The sequence below is a fragment of the Drosophila tropicalis genome, unplaced genomic scaffold, assembly GCF_018151085.1.
Source record: "Drosophila tropicalis isolate 14030-0801.00 unplaced genomic scaffold, ASM1815108v1 contig_878, whole genome shotgun sequence".
In the NCBI taxonomy this organism is placed as follows: domain Eukaryota; kingdom Metazoa; phylum Arthropoda; class Insecta; order Diptera; family Drosophilidae; genus Drosophila; species Drosophila tropicalis.
Genome location: NW_027173374.1, coordinates 9764311 through 9781508, shown reverse-complemented (window position 1 = coordinate 9781508; position 17198 = coordinate 9764311). Strand labels below are relative to the sequence as shown.

General features: G+C 38.9%; 1 protein-coding gene across 1 annotated transcript in view; it reads right to left on the bottom strand.

Annotated features, from left to right (window-relative positions):
- Nucleotides 1-16975, bottom strand: part of LOC137584851 (uncharacterized) — a 60630-nt gene extending 43655 nt beyond the window's left edge. Inside the window, exon 1 of the mRNA XM_068300432.1 lies at nucleotides 15896-16975. The gene's annotated coding sequence lies outside the window, so the exon portion shown is untranslated. The remainder of the gene's footprint in view (nucleotides 1-15895) is intronic.
- Nucleotides 16976-17198: the final 223 nt, after the last annotated feature.

The window sequence follows — 17198 nt, the reverse complement described above, 5'->3', positions numbered from 1 at the left end:
TTACCTATATCGATATGGTTTATCTCTTTGTTATCCCAAAACTAATTTAGAAAACTTAAAATATTTTAATGACTAAAATTAAATTGGCATAAGATTCAGAGATTCCATATGTTATTATGATTCTTTTGCTGCATTATTCTGTTCTTTTACCTTTACAATATACTTCATCTATTAAATTACTTTTACTATTAATTTTTTTATATTCTACATTCTTCTGTAAAGACATCTTTAACTTATTCAGCGGGAAAACTGGGAATGTATTGAAACTGTTGAAAATGACAGCAGCAGCCGCCTTTTGTCTCTCTTATTCTGGACATGCCATTTGGCAGTGGCAGTGGCAATGGCAATGGCAGTCGGAAGATTCCAGCAACAGCTCATAAAATGCCGGAATGACATGAAGCTGACAGGTAGTACATTTTCAGCCTCAGTCCGCTGATTGCAATTGCCGCAGCTGCTCATCATCATCATCAGCATCATCGCCAGAGCAACAGTAGAAGCAGAAACAGAATCAGCCACTGGCGCAGGACCCAATGTCTTTCATGGCATTACAAGGTTTAATAGACAAGCATAGAGCTGAATAAGATTAATGAAGCCGTTTAAAACGCTTCGGTTGTTTATCATGCCCATACTGCCACATTCATATCCCTCCGTAAGCTTTTCGAAATGCCGTGTAGCTGTTGGGCCTAATGTACTCTCTCTTTCTCACTTAGTCCGTCTCTTGGTTGGCCATTAGCAGCTGAGACACCGATGTGGCAACATGAAACGGGCAATGGGCAACAGGCAACAGGCGAATTGCGGTCCATAGCCTTATTAAGTCGCCATAAACCACTGGCTCACGTTTGCCATAGTCCAGGAGTAGATGAAATAAAGAAAAAGTCAGATTTTTAATAAAAGCCGGCAGCCTCTGTGACTGAAGCTGATAAATGGCTGTGGGCGTGATTTAGCCAGTCTTTGATTAGTCTAACATGACCCCAAAAAAATGAAATAAAAGGAAAGAAAAGAAAGAAATAAAATAGTTGGAACAATGTCCACGACTGGCAAGTTCAAATGGAAATGCATAGCAATTAAAATTGCGGCCATTTACTCCCAAGAGCCTCCAGAGCAAAAAAAGCTTGACAATATTTTCGTTGCCAAGTAGAGGTAGATGAAGTTGACGAGTAGAGGAGTAGGCGTTTGGTGTGCCGTTTTTTATGGGTCCTAAAGATCTACTTGCAGCGATAGCAAGTTTGATTTGTACGCCAAGGTAACAGCCAAAACGGGTTATGATTGACTGGCTGACTGACTGACTGAATGACTGGCAAACTGACGAACAGATAAGCCTGAAAACTCGAAATCGAACTCGAACTCAAGTGAGGACTGCGACTGTGACTTCTGGACGGTTGTTGGTTGGTTGTAAAATTAATGACCCTCATTTTGTATTCAAGTGTTATCGAAATGATTGCCAGTACACGTAGATACAGATACCGAGGAGTACTTGGCCGGCCTATAGAAATATGGGCTTGGCTTAGAGATTTAGCTAAAGTCCATGCGAGCAATGTGTACATTTAAATTGATTTTATGGCAGCCAATTAAAATGAAATTATTCATGCCTCATTAATCCTCCGTGTAGAGATAAACCTCAAATCTTTGTATTATATTTAATTTTTGCCTTGCATATTGACATATATTTTTTGTACAAGTCGCAATCAAGGTTGACTTGGAATTTCCATGTCACGTTCTACGGGGCGTATGAATGATTGGCTAAACAACCGTTTCAACACCTCATTTCTGCAACAACATGTTGCATGCAGGGATTCACTTTGAACTCCATTTCGGTTGCTAGTGCTGCCGCTCCATAGGCGTTGCCTCATGTAATTTTCTATCCAGATAAGTATCTTTGCCGCTTATCACGATGTCTTAAACTGCCTGGCTCTGGCTTTGCCTGGCTGCAGCTGTTGATGGGAATAATTTATGTGAAGGTTAGTTGCAGACTCACACGAAATTGCCAGCACAGTCTAGATGGTGGGGATAGTCGGCGGATTCAGGTGTAGAGTGGGCGGCATTTACTTTCACAAGTCGACACGTGAGGCGGCTGGCTGCAACCAAATAACGGGCGCATTGTGCGCCTGCCTGACCTCATTTGTGGGCGCAATTTTTACTGAAAATCTGTGGCAACCAGAAACCAGACCAGTTCAGCCCAGACCGAAGCGATATGAGAGTGAGCCAAGCGTTGCGCTTACATTGCATTCATTAACAACAAATTGTGTGTCCGGAATTGTGCATTAAATACAATTTTATGTTCACAAAGTAACACACAAACCTCGATATACTTGCACACTCTCCATAACACACAAACGCACAAACACACACACACATGCACATTTGTGCCCACATTTTTATTATTTTGTATTTTGCTTGATTTTTAATGTTAGATTTTTCTTTTTTGGTACATTTTTGCTTTTGGTTTGTATCTTTGCCGGTCAAGTTGGCAATTTGGCTAAGCGTGAAATGGACAGACCACAACACACAAACACGTTGGAACGAATTCCAGCAAAATTGCCAAGTGGAGTGGGAATCGGTACCATAAAAGTGGCCACCATTGCATGCTCATAAATCTACAGTTAGACAATGCAACTTCAATTTCAGCTTCATAGCTCCGAGCTATAGAGCTAGTGACTTCATTTGCTTTGGAATCTTGCACCAGAAATGTCAGCATTGCATACAATTGATACCCTATAAAAATCTTACGGATCATAGCCGTACATATTGGACTGAAAGGTCATTAACAAAGTCCAAAGTAGTTCAAAACTCACTTATACTCAGTTAAGCTTCATTAGTTTAAAAGTCTTAGAATTAGTTTTAGCCCTCAAATATTTGTCTTGAAACTGGGTATCAAATTAGCCTTTATGTTGTAATGAAAGCATTTATTTTATTTTATTTTTGGTTGTGATTCATGTCCATGACTGTGGGGCATAAATCAAATGGCACACAGAGACAAACAAACACAAACACTGAGCAACTAAGCAACTTATTCGCAAATGCAACAGAAAAATTGAATGAAAAGCAGAAGTTCTATGGATTGCAGCAGCGCATATTGCATGAGAAATCACCATCAAAGAGCCAAAGAGTGCCGTTTTGGGGGGCGTTTTGTGTACGCACCTGTGACTGACACGAAGTAGTTAGTAGAATGGTAGTATGGAATGGCCAACAGGTAGCTCGCTACAGTTTGGGCATATGAATGAGTTAGGAGGCGAGACGGCGTGGCCAGGTTGATCGGCGCACGTGCTTTATGCTAATCATTCGTTGGAATTGCCATTGGTATTGGGCGTGGGCCAAAGAAGTAACCAGGGAATATGAATACCTGTTAATTTCAACTCACACACACACACACACTCTCATGCAATCAATTAATAACGCAGTTGGAATATGTACACATTTCTTGTATGACTAGATAAAACTAGTTTTGTTTTTCTGTCTTCCTCCTCAGCTTTACATCTTACAGTTCTTTTTATTCACACCTACGAAACATTTTTTTTTCGATAAAGCTAATTAATGCAAACACGATTAAAAATTAATAAATGTATCTCCATCTCTTTTTTACTTACTCTTCGTGTGTGTGTGTGTGTGTGTGTGTGTGTGTGTGTATGGCTTGTAAATTTGCTAGGCTACAAGTTTGGTTTCATGTAATTACCCAGACTGATTGTAAAGGGGGTGGGTTGGGGGGCAAGAGACTGAAGACGGACAACACTGCGTATGTTCAATGTGTCTTGCTGCAAATTAACATCAAATGTCTGAGAGCTGTTTCTTCGTTGCTGTGGCAAACTGATTAAAGTCAAACTGTGACGCTCTGTGCAACGAACTGTGGTACAGAGGCAAATGGCAAGAGCAATGCCAATGTCAGCTTATGGGTAATCATGTGCTCAACTCCAGCTCCAACTCCGACACCGACTCCAATCCTCATATAGCATCAGCCTTCAACTCTCTTGAATTAGACACAGTGGTGGTCGTGTCCGTTGTATCTTGGGTCCGGGTATATTTGAGTTCAAGTTCAAGTCATGTGCATTGCTGGCGTTGCTTTTAATTAAAAGTAATGCCTCGCCATTTAGGCAAAAATGTTTCTCCCCTTCTCTCTGTCCCTGTCTTCCTCCCTTAGGTTTCTATGGTAGCTGGATTCTCTCTCTAGTTCTAGGGTGGACCACACCCATCAGCAGCAGCAGCATTAGAGGGCAACGCGAAAACGTTTGCCATGCCATTCTTTCACTGCGGGTCTCGTGGTTATTTATTTGATAGCTTTGGCAGCTCAGGGCATCGACAATGCCAACGGCAACGGGAAAGGCAAAGGCAAAGGCAATGGCAAAGCCAGAGGCAACCCGGCAACCCATCAACCACCGACAGAGTCGAGTTGAGGTCCGTCAGTAATTTTTATTTTTTTTTCTCCTTCTTTTTTGTTTTTGGTCAAATCACAGCAGGCGGCCAACAGCCCGAGCATTGATTGTTGTTAAAAACTGAAAACCGTGCCTGAATTATGCGCCCAGCAGAAGCAGCGCCAGGCGGGTAAGTTTAATGCTCGAAATATGCAAAATCATGAGTCTGCGTTGATTTTAAATTGTATCATTAAAATGTAAAGACAGCCGTACCAACAGAGCGGCATCATAATGAAAACCAAAACCCAAAACCAAAGCTAAAAACCAACAAACAACCAACAAAGCGAACAAACCAACGGGTCTTCAACGCACTATCGAGTACTCCGTTGTGGCTGCCATTGACGTTTGTTGTTGCTGTTGTTGTTTTTCGGTTGTTCGAGTATGTTTCATTTTTCCGGCTTGTTCATTACACAAATACACACACTCTTCTGATTGAAGCCAGACCTGGTAGATCAATCAATATTTTTTTGCCGCTGCTGCTTTTCGAAGCGCTAATAAACTATGCTGAAATAAAAAACAACAACAACAACAACAACGAACAAACGACAAGCCAAAAATAAACAAATTAAACATTTCTGGTCATGGTAGCAATTATGTTGTGTTCCTTCTTACATCAATTTGTATACACTATAAAAAAATTAAAAATTTCTTGCTTTACTTTATTTAACTAACATTTTGCTTCCTTTGGGAAAATCTCTTTCATTTTTAGATATACATATATTGTCAAGAGAATATATAAATTAAGACAGATAAGAGCTTCACCAATCTAATGTTTGTATATGTAAGGGTATTTAATCTTCGCCACTTACAATATAAGCTCAACTCTTTGTTTCTTAAATTTTTATTATCCGTGGGCTCACTTTTTGGTCATGCTGTTAATTTAATTTATTTTGTGTGTCTAATTAGAGACACAGAATGAATGAGAGGGAGGGAGGAAGGGATTGTCTGTCCGATTTGAGTATATTAAATTGAATACCTTTCTTGATTCTATTATTAAACACAAAATATACATGGAAAAGACATAATTACTTAGGTACATACATATACATATGATATCATAAGCAAGTCTAGCGAATTGGAAGCTATTTCAAATTATCATAGACGTTTGGCTTATCTTATGGTAGTCACAAAAGCATTTCTTTTTAAGAAACTCAAACATCATATCCAAACACTTCACAGTAACTTTAGGGATACCATCTGCCCATACAGCCAATCCTTAATGATGAGGTAGATTGAATCTAAAATAAAGATTGCCTAGTAATTGCTCATGTTTAAGAGAAAGAAGTCAATTATTATTGATTAACAAAAAAACAACTACTTAGATACCCAAAGGAGATACATGATTACGTATACTCGTCATTCATATCATTCGATTGCCTTTACTTGCAATCTCGTTTACACAATGGATATATGCAACCATTATTAATACGTTTTTTTTCTGGTTTCTCTCATTTGTTTTTGGGTTTGCTTTGTGCAAAAAGATTATTAATCAATTGCCCCATCCAATGTGCATATATAGATCAATTTTATCCACTAGAAAATTCATTGCTCACTCAATAAACGCAATGAAAATTGGCATTTTGTTTGAGTTGTTGTCAGATGTTGGACTATTGTGGCATTTGCATCTATCCTCCAACTATGGTCCAAATATACACAACGTATATACATACATACATATGTATGTGTGTATGGATTTGGCTTGTATGCAAAACGACAGTTGTTGTAACAATTTATGGCCAACGAATAGGTTTTTATTTTTTTCTTCTTTTTTTATTGCACAATATAAATTGGAAAATGGAAAATTGTGCAAGCGATTCAAATTACTGATATTTCACTCGCTTGCATTTGACACATTTGAAGCGCGACGTGAAATCGAGTGCTCCTTAAAAAATACGATACTTACTATACACAAATATGAATATAAGTGTGAGTATCATTGTTATACATATGTAATATTGCTGAGCTCAAGTTGGCCGGAACTGCAATGCAACACGTCTAAAAGCTTCACGCAATTGTTGCCAGCTATTAGCAACTCTTTCATTGTTGTTACTCTTGCTCTCGGTCATTGGCAAAGTTTTCTTGCAAGCTGTTAAGTCATTCTTAAGATACTCGATGGCTGATTTTGGCCTCAAGTATGACGGCACTTGGTGTTGTTGTTGCTGTTGCCGCTGCTACCAACAATTGATTGCTTGAGTCATACGTTTGAAATAACAAACAGAAAATGGCATTCAATTAAGTATTCGAATTGTATTTACCTTGGATTGAAATGATCACGTTTAGATAAACAATTAACAAGAACGTTTAAACTTTAAACGTTTCAAGAATCTAGAAACAAAAGGTCATTAAAGGATTCTTTAAATATTCTAGATAGTTTGAATTTTCAAAAAAAAAAAATGGACCTCCCCCAAGAAAAAACAAATACCCTGTAAAGAAACATGTTTGCCTGCCATATAAGTAGAGTCCCAACAGTATGCCTGTCGCCAAACCGGAGCAGGCTGGTTTTCCATCAGCGACAACCGCCACAACAAATTGCCACTCCAAAGGTGTTGGAGCTGCTGTCGTTTCCGTCGCCGTCTCTGTCGACGTTGTCATCATGTTTGTTTGCTTTTTTGGTTATCGTTGACACAACAATGGCCCGGCTAGCCAAAATACTCGTACACAATCATCCATTGCATTGCCTTAGTCTAGCTGGCGTATACGTAATATTTGTGCATTGACAAACTATTCGCTAACGGGTTGATTGAACTGTCATTAGTTAGCTAGCGGGGATATGTGATATAATTTTGCTAATTTCGTGCATGTCTGCATTTATGAAAACCAAATGAAAATTTACCTAATTAAAATGCCCCCCGGTGCAATTTGTCTGATGAGTTTCGCTCGACTTGAGTGTGTGTGTGTGTGTGTGTATCGACTGACGGAGTAGGAGTTACTTGGCACAATTGACATTATAAATATTTAAAATGATTTGCTTTGGCTAATGGCAATTGGGCCAATTGGGTTGGCCGTAAAGGTAAATGACATTTAATTGGCCTCCACTGCGGAAATTGACCAATTGACATACATTTTTAAAAACGTTGAGAAAGTAGGTACGATTAATTGATGGTATGCCATTCTCATTCGCCTGTGGGAATCAAGCCAAGTGTCCTGGGCAATTGCCATTACAATAATTATGTGTGCGGGTGACTCCTTTCGTTTGCCACCAGTTCCGGTTTATTATACCCACACATGACTTGACTATATTCCATGGTTCCAGAAAACTGAGCAGCAGCAATTTACGATTTCTTTCATTGTTCTGCAATAAAAATAGCATCACGTGCTAAGGCACAGAGCTCACTATAAAATTGCTTTAACTCCGACACCATCAGCACCACCATCTGCTCACAACCACCAACCAGCCGAACAGAAGAAGCCAAAACGAAACAAACAAAATCATAAAAAAAATGCCGCACTTTTCTTTCCAAGCAAAAAGAGAAGATTTTGCAATATATATTTTTTCGTTTTCGGGTTTTGAGTCATGCCAAGCCAATTGTCTAAGCGAATCACAAAAAAAAAACCCTGCAACAACAACAACAACAGAAGAGAAGAGGAAAAAATAAGCAGCAAAAGTTGCGCAAAAACAGAAAAACTTTTTATGACTCGAAATCTAACGGCAAGCCGCAACGAATGGCCGCACTTTTGGCTTTAACGGTTGGAAGAGGAGACAACCACTTCGAATTGGATTCACCGTCACCGTTGATGTCAAGGTTAAGCGTCTGTAGGCACGAGCATGGCGAATAAAAAAATGCGGGTCAATCTTACACTATTATTAAGACCATGATGAGATGAGATTCTAGTGTCTTATGGGTCAGCTAAAACGCTTTGAAGCTTCTTTACTTTTAGCCAACCAATTTGGACAAATGTCCAATCATAAATATTAAAATGAAATTCTCGTGACCACAAATGATGCTACAATTAATATTCATTAGTAAATGATGTTTAAAAATGGTCTTTAACCAAGTAAGAACAACTACCTAATACTTTACAACAATTCTGTGCTAAATTTAGAGTTGGCTAAGGGCGTGGGTCAATGAACTGAGGACCAATTAAAGGTCCTCTAATGATCGGAGAGTTAGCTAATGGCAGAGATTAATTAAATAACACTTAAGATTCCCTTTTAGATGAACAAAAAGTAAATAAATGTTAATAAAAAATTGCAAATTACTTCAATTAATATATCAAGTAAAGTAAGGTAAGCGAATTTTTAACTAAAGTACATAAACTTATTTAAATTTGATTGAGTTATAGGTAAACAACATTAGTCTCTAATATCTATAAATTGTGTATACTAGTTTGAATAAGCAAACGAACGAAATATATTAATTATCTTAGTCATTTTGAGAATTAAACTAACTTAATGTAGTTTACTTGGCATTAAAGTGAAGCAAATTGTTATGGAATAATGGCTAATTCTCTCTGCTTTAGTCTGAATCAGATCTTCCTAACCGATCCCAGTCTTGATCTCTTTCAAGAAACTTTACCCAATATATTGCCATTAAAATCTTGATGTTAAAAGAAAAGAAAGAACTTTTTAAAAGAAACAAACTTTATTCTATAATCTAAGCCAAATCGTTGGCCATCATTAGGCGAAATTTACTTCTTTAGAGTCAATTAAAGAAACATTTCTCCATTTTTAGTATATGTTCATTTTGAAATCAATTTCGGTTTCTGCTTGTGGTTTATTTTTGTTTTTATGTTATTTTGCTGATTGCTAATTTGAATTTATACTGCGAGTCGTAAAAAAAAATACAAATATCTATATACATATATATAAACTTAAGAAATGGTTGTGGCTGCTGTTGCTGTTTTTGCTGCTGCTCGTGGGTGGGCAGGGTAAATAAATCAAATCTGTCTAACAGATAACTGGATACAGAGAACTCACACCCCCCCAGCCCCACCCCATGTCCGATTCTGACTTCTCTTGATGTGTGCTGTCATGTGTTTATTTTTCCTAACTACCCTGTGGATCGGAGCACATCATTAATCATAAAACACGACTTGTTCTTGACTAGTTTGTGTTGTTGTTCCTCTCTTTCTCTCCGTTTCTGTCACTCCTTCTCCTTTTCTGGAAAGTGCTAATTGATTTTGGCTGCATTTCGGTTGCCCTTTTTCTGGACAAATTGGTTATTTTACACTTTTCATTTCGCATCTCGCGCCAGTTGGCCTCAAGCGAAAGTGGCCAAAAGAGATTGCTTTTATTTTTCATTTTTTTTTTTTTCTGGGAATTTTCTGTGGATTGGCCATTAGTGTGATTTTCGCTCTCTTAATGAGTTTTTGAATAGCAGAAATATTATTGATTAGTCCATACATTTTTGTGGTTGGTCAGTTTGGATATATTTTTGGGTTATTCGCCAAGTCTTTGTGGGTTAGTGGGACTGCCTGACTTCACGAAATCAATTTCATCAATCAAAAATTCGAACTTTTTCGATTCTTTGTTCTCGATGTGTGTTTTCTGTGTGTTTCTTTTGTGGAATTGAATTTACGATCAGGCCATTCCCGCATTGCATTCACTTGCTAGGCCATAAAAAAAACACACACACAAAATCAAACTGAAAAAACAAAAGAAGAACATTTTCATTTAGTTAAAAGTCAATGCCGCATAATTTAACAGGAAATCATTAAGCGCAGGGGCATGTTTAAAAATATTTTACGCCCCTCGCACTCTCCGTCTATCCCCCTCTCTTCCCATCTATTACTATCTCATGGGTCCCTGCCCAGTGATTAGAGCCTCAGACAGCAAGGCATTTAAATGAAATGCTGCCAGAATTAGAACTGTAAACAACATGTGTTGAAATGCCTAATTGATCGACTTGACTGAGTTAAGATGACGGTATTCCACGTTGATAAAACAAAACAGAAATGAAGCAAAAACTTTTGGTATGTATAAATTATGGCATTGGCATTCAATTGGGAAGGGTTTGATGGATGATTGAAGCTCTAGAGCTGTCTAGACTACACAGAGATTAGCTCGTGGATTATTAGACCGGCATTCGCATGGCGGAAGATTGCAATTAAGACACTTTAATGATGCTAACTGCTTGTTGTGTTAGGTGTTTAGTTTGGCTCGTAGAAGTTATTTAATCAATTTTCCTTCAAACTGACATTCAGAATTTATTACTTAACTGCGCTTTTGTTGTTCATATTTATGGCTTTTGCATAGCAACTTCAACTCTTTCTCCTCACTCTCTCGCTCTTTCTCTTTCACTCCTTGCCAATTACAGTTAACGCAGACAATAGAACATAAAACATTCTAACACTAAACTTCAGCTTGGCCAGAATGGGCTTCTGGGTTTTCTTCTTCTATGAAAGGCTGTTTTTTTCTAGGTTTATTTTTGGTTTTTTTTTTGTTGTTGTTGTTGTGGAGCTTCTTTCTACTTTCCAATTGGCAATAAAGCATGCGAAACCAATAGCACTTTTTGTTACTTTTTCTTCCTGTGCACCCGAGTTGACCACAAAATGTTGATTACCACGCTCAGATATACGAAATGGACCATAGCCAAGAGAGGTTTGGTCTCTTTTCTTTTGGCATCGACCCGAAGCTGATATTGGCATTTTCACGCGCCCTCGAACCGCAGTCACAATGGCGCAGAGGCGTTGTAAATGACCAAAAAAGGTTGCACAACACAAAATATCAGACTAGACCCAAATTTCCCACCTCCCACCCTGCCCCCTCCCACATGCTCTCCATTCATTTCCAATGCAATACTTACTTGCTTAAAGAGTGAAAGAGGAGGCAATAGGAGGCAGCCATCTAACGGTAGTTCCAGTTAACAAGCTAACGTAAATTAAGATCGCTTGTTCTATGCAGCAGCTGAGGTAGCCAACTTTTTTCTTGGAACACACAACACACAAAAGAGAAGACAAAAAACCCCAAATGTGTTTGAAAACGAGTAAACAAAAGAATCAGCTAAAAGAAAAACAACAGCAGCAGCAGCAGCCAACTCAAAAATGGGTTTGTTTCGTCTGTTTTATTTTCGTTTACAAGAACTCTAACCAAAAATGGAAAGGAGGCAGCCAGAAGAATGCATCAAAATAGACTGACTGACAGACTTTTGACTTCAACTTCACTCAACGCCAACGCCAACGCAGTAAAGAACACTGAAATCAGACACAAGTGCAACCCAAATTATTGAACTCTAGGCTAAGGGGAGAATAGGAGGTGTTTTTGCCCCTCCCCAGAGCATCAGAAGCATTGGCCAGAGAGTGGGTCAGTCAAATGTTTGAGAAACCCAAACCACATATGTACATGTCTTTGTGTAGTTTTAGAATCTATTATTAAAATCGATTTTCATATGCAATGGCCTTTCCCTCTCTTTAGAATTGGTACTTGCCCGCATTAACATTAGCCTCATTTCGTCTCTCTCTCTCCCCTAATGATCAATCAACAGATCTCTGCCTCATACTCATGCCAGCTCGCAGTATACTCCATATATCCACCTATGCATCGATTGTTCGCCTTTTTGTTTCTCTCGCTTTTCATGAGCCAGCATAATAAAGAACTACATATGCCATCTACATATACAAATCGATTTCACCCAATTCTTGTGTTTTTCGTTTTTCTTTTCCTGCATGTAGCACATATTTTCTTTTATAGCCTGCCTGTCCATGCTCCATTCTCCATTCTCATACCCATTCTTATTCTCTCATTCTGTCGGTTGGCTTTCAAAAACCATTAAACTATTTCGACTGTCGATGTTCTCCAAAACGCACATAAAATCCTATATAGGAGCCCAACCCAAAAAGAAACAGAAAACTGGGAATTTCTTTGGAGGTCCCGTAGATTTTTTTAGTTTTTGTTTTTTGTTGTTTTGTTGGCTAGTTAGATCGCGTGCACCATGCTAAGCATTTTGTTGTTATTGCTGTTCTTGTTATAAATAAAATAAAGAATAAAAAATGTTGGCACTTTATGACTTACTTGGTGGACGAACCACTAGAATGAGAGAGAACCTTCTTGCCATCTCACTGCGGAAATAGACTTAATGATCAATTAGCTTTGGAAGCAAAGAGTCACCTAGCCGAACCTAGAGTTGGTGAGCCGTTAGCTTCCGAGCCAAAGAACTGGGCACGGCAAAGTGTAATGATCAGCTATGCGTCACTGCAATTAACCCAAACTCTAATTGAGGGACAAAAGCAATGCTGGACACAGAAGAGGGAGAGCATAAAGTGTGTATTTTAAGGCCATTACAGATGGCTTCCTGTTGTCGCCCGATTCTTACATAAGAATCACTAAAGGCTAGGCTAAAACCCCGGCCACCCCTCTTACCAACCCATCGAATGATTGCGCAAGCGACACATACATAAGCGCGAGACTAAAGACATTGCAATTCCCCAACTCAACTCGAGTCGACTACCAACTTGCAACTCCCAACTGGCAAGTTGCAACTCCCGATGGCAGCAGCAGCTTTAATTGGAAATTGTTGAAGAAACATCTCTTCACATCAACATCGTCAAGTGTTCTAGTTACGTGGCTGTCGTTTGCTTTCAATCTTTTGGCGCTCCAGCAATTGCATCACGCAAAGCATAGGCAACGGGTTTACCTTCTATATGTGTCTGTGTGTGTAAGTGTGTGTGTGTGTGGCTCCTTCTTTAGATACTTTCTAAAGCCTCTCAAAAGCAGCAGTAACTGCAATAGCAACAGCATCTCTCGCTTCACTTGGTTTGATTTTTTTTCATCCAATTTTTCCCCCCCTTCATGTGTATCCCTCCTGCTGGTGCTTGTTGTTTTTGTCTTTTTTTTTTTTTTTTTGTTTAGCGCCCAGGTAACTGTTCCAACTTACAACATTTGCTGTTGGGAAACTGGTGCAAGCTTCTACTTTTCTTCTATTTCTTTCTCTAGGTTTGTTTTTTCTTAGTTTTTGCTAGTTGCCTGGCTGCAAAATTTGCAGTTAGTTTTACTGTTGTCCATGGTCTTTGAAGCTCTGATTTTGTTGTTCTATGTATGACATTACTTTATTGTTGTTGTTGCTTCTTTCGCTTTTTGTTGCGTCAAATTGGAAATGTGGGCTAGAACCCGGGGACAATAACTAACTGGTTGGTTGGTTAGTCTGTTGGCAAAGCAACCACGGGCCCTTTTGTTCTTAAAGTTTTCTGCTAGGTTTTTATCTTATTTTCTTTTTGCAGAAATTAATTAAGTGCCTTTTGACTGTGGATGGGATTTATAGAGCTTGTTAGAATAGTTTCACCAAGTGGTCTCTCTGTGTGTCACATGAGCCAAATGTGTAATAAAAAGTAAAAATGTCTATAAATTTTTGCAACAGCCATAAAATTAGATCGTAAACTTTGCGATGAGTTTTTATTTCATCTCTATTTACTTTAAGTTGCTAATTAAAAACAAAACAAACTGGAAAATTAAAGCGATTCTCCTGAAAGTCGACAAATTAATGGCATACAGTTGAAATTGTTGACCAAATGCCAGAATGATTCAATTTCACAATCAGAAAGCCAAAGCATCAAAGGATCATTTGTAAAAGCCATACTTTGTTGGTCAATTGGATTCCACAAACAAATTGAATGGGGTAATGAGATGAGATGGGGCTAGCCCTTAGATAAACAGAGGGCAATCCTTCCATAAGGGTGTACATATATCCTACCGCTGACAGCTGCTGTTGTTCCCGTTTGCCACTGGCTGATGGATTGGCTTACCCACCCAAAAAGCAGAAATGACAACCGCGACACATAGCTTAAGCGATTTGGGGTAACAGGGGGGTTAACCAACCATCCGCTTATTTGGTTTTGACTTTGCTTTATCAGCAATCTGTCAGCTGGGGCCAACAGCAAAGCGACAGTCACAGCGGCAACATCATAATCATCAGACATCAGCAACAGCAACGACAACGGCAACAGCCACAAGCGGCAGCTTCAAAGACCAAAAAGAGACAACTTCTGACTGCCGTGGTTCTTGTTACTTTTTTATTTGGTTTTTGTTGCGTTTGACGTTGAATTTACAAATTACAAATTACAACTAATTAAAACTTGATGATTCTGCGTGAGTGAAATCAAGCGCAGACAGCCGGCATGTTTTTACGCTCATCGTCCCTGGCATTTTCCTGATAAGCAAATGAGGAAGTAGCGGCCCCAGGCGGAAAATTCTTTGAAAGCATTTTACGCTTGTACTTAATTTTTTTTCCTTTTCTTACTTCAAATTCTATTTATTTGCGCAAGTCATGACTGAGCAGCTCGCTCAGTTAGTTGGTTGGACCAATGATGCTTATCTATCTGTATGTGTATGTCTGGGTATATGTATATGATGGGGCCAGTCTTGGCTACATCCGCTGCACAAAATAGTTGTACAGGAAATGTTATTTTTTTCTCTCTTCATTTTTAGAGGTGCAAATAAAAAGTCAACATGCAAAAGTGCCCGATAAAATGAGGCAAATTTGCGCCAGAAGCAAAAATGAAATGTGAACAAACAACACATAGAAATTGAACGACCCAAATGCTACTCATTCGTTGGAATTTGGCCAACTCAATTAGAATCACATGACCTCCATTAATGCTCATTACTTTGCATAGAAAGAAGATAAATGAATTTCAATTTTATGTTCCATTTACTTAAAGTTTTAACTTGGAATTTTGAATCGCTTTGGCCGCATTTCACAGACACAACTAGAATTCTTCTGTTTCTTATTAGAATACCTATATTAAGATTTGTTGTCTAATATGCTCTTTCTCTACATTAGAGTTGAATAAATGGTGCAAAAATATATAAACATTTTATGCCGGTTTTTGTGTGGGAAAGCAAATAAAATTATTATGACAACGATGGCGACGTTGACGTTGACAACAGCGACGACGACGACGACGACGACAGACTATGATGACAACGGCGGCGATGCTGGCTATGGAGATAGAGACAGGGCAATTGACTTGTCCAACAACGGCCCACGGAACTTTGGGCCAAACCAAGAGACCAACAGCAAAATACATATAGAACCATGAAGAAGAATAACAGCAACAACAACAACAACAAAATGTCTGACAGTTAGGTTATCGTTGTGACTGTTTCGTAATTAAATATTGTCATCATCATCATCATCATTATGAAGGTTGGCTGTTGCAGTTGTTGTTTAACTCTTCAAAACTGTACTGAGTGCAATTTGATGAGCTGACTTGGGCTTGTGGCAACTCGTGCTCTAACAACAGGAAGTGCGAAAACTATTAGTGGCACTTATATATTCATTAGAGCCAGTTAGAGACACCCGAGAGCCGGTTGAACCAAACACTACGAGAGCAACTAATGCCAAGACTGGAGATGCTCTAATTATATGGCTCGTTGAAATTGACGAGGGGCATTCGAGAGAGGGTGGTTTGGCTAAGGATGTGCATCAGGATGCTGGGGCATGCTTTTCACATTTGCATAATGCAATCTGCTTATGCTATTAATATGTTTAAATGTCAATGCACTTTTCCCCCCCTCCATCAACTTTAAAGTTCAATGTTCTTGAGAAATGACTTACCTTTTGATAATAATAAATATAAATTATATTTTTATATGTTTATTGCTGGTCGATTTTGTTGTTGTTGCTGTTGTTGATTGTTAATCGTATTTGATTTGTTGATAATTTTATTTCGGCACACAATACACACACACTTACACATACACAAATCAAAGCAAACTCCGCTCAAAAATATGATTATATGCAAGAAATGATATTAGGTATAAAAGTGAAGAGCTGCTTGTTTCTTTCTCTCTCTCTCTTTCTTTTTATCTTTATACTTTTTGCCTTTTGCGCCACATGGGAGCGATTTCCAAGGAACTCACCCAAAACTCACACACACCGCAGAGAATTGAGGATACCCTCGCACACACTCGACACACACACACACACTAGCACAGTCGCACACTGGAGCGCAATAATAAAATATAAAAAAAAGCAGCGTAAATGCTTATTTATTTGCAAGTCGTTCACAAAATGCGGCTCTTGTATAATTTATGAAGCCAAGGCACACGACGACAATGTCGACAATGACGATGACTACTTCCTACCACTACATTGAGGGATTGAGGACAACGCGAACTCCGCACACAACTCGAACCCGATAAGCATTTTGAAAGCGAAATTGAACTTGTTTCTATATATATTTGTATATATACATATATTTCGTTTATGTTATTTGAGGGTTTTTGTTTTTTGAGCCCTTTTAGACGCGGACAGCTATAAAAATCCTTTTTGGAGGCCAAAAGGTCCGTAAAAATGTATTAAAAATGAAAAATATTTGATTGCACTTTCGTTTTGTTTGTTTGTTATTATTATTATTATTATGATTTGTGTTCGTTATGATATTTTATGGCTTATTTTGTTTGATTGTCCACTGAAGTTAGATTTTTATGTTGCCGCTGCGACTGCACTGACCGAGACTGCATCGGCAACTGTCCATCAATCAAAGGCCTATTCGATGGCTTGGCCCACGAATGCAATGAAGCTCAAACCGATCAACCCAGACGAATCCGAAGCCGACCGATACCCAAAAACCGAAACGCTTCCAAAGCCAAAGCAAACCCGTCTTCTACTTTAATGCCGTCCGTCTAAGCGTGCGTTGGGTCCAACGATTCACCAGCAACTAAACGGTTGTTCGCTTGGAGCTGCCTCACTTGGCTCCATGTGGAACGTGTTTTGGTGTGTGTGGATGAATGGATGGTGTTTGGGCCCATGGAGTGCCAGTATGTGAGAGTATTTTGGCGCCAATTGTGTAGAGTTTTTCCAATTGCCGGCTTCACACACCGAGAGAGAGCGAGTGCATCCCACGTGCATTCAAAAG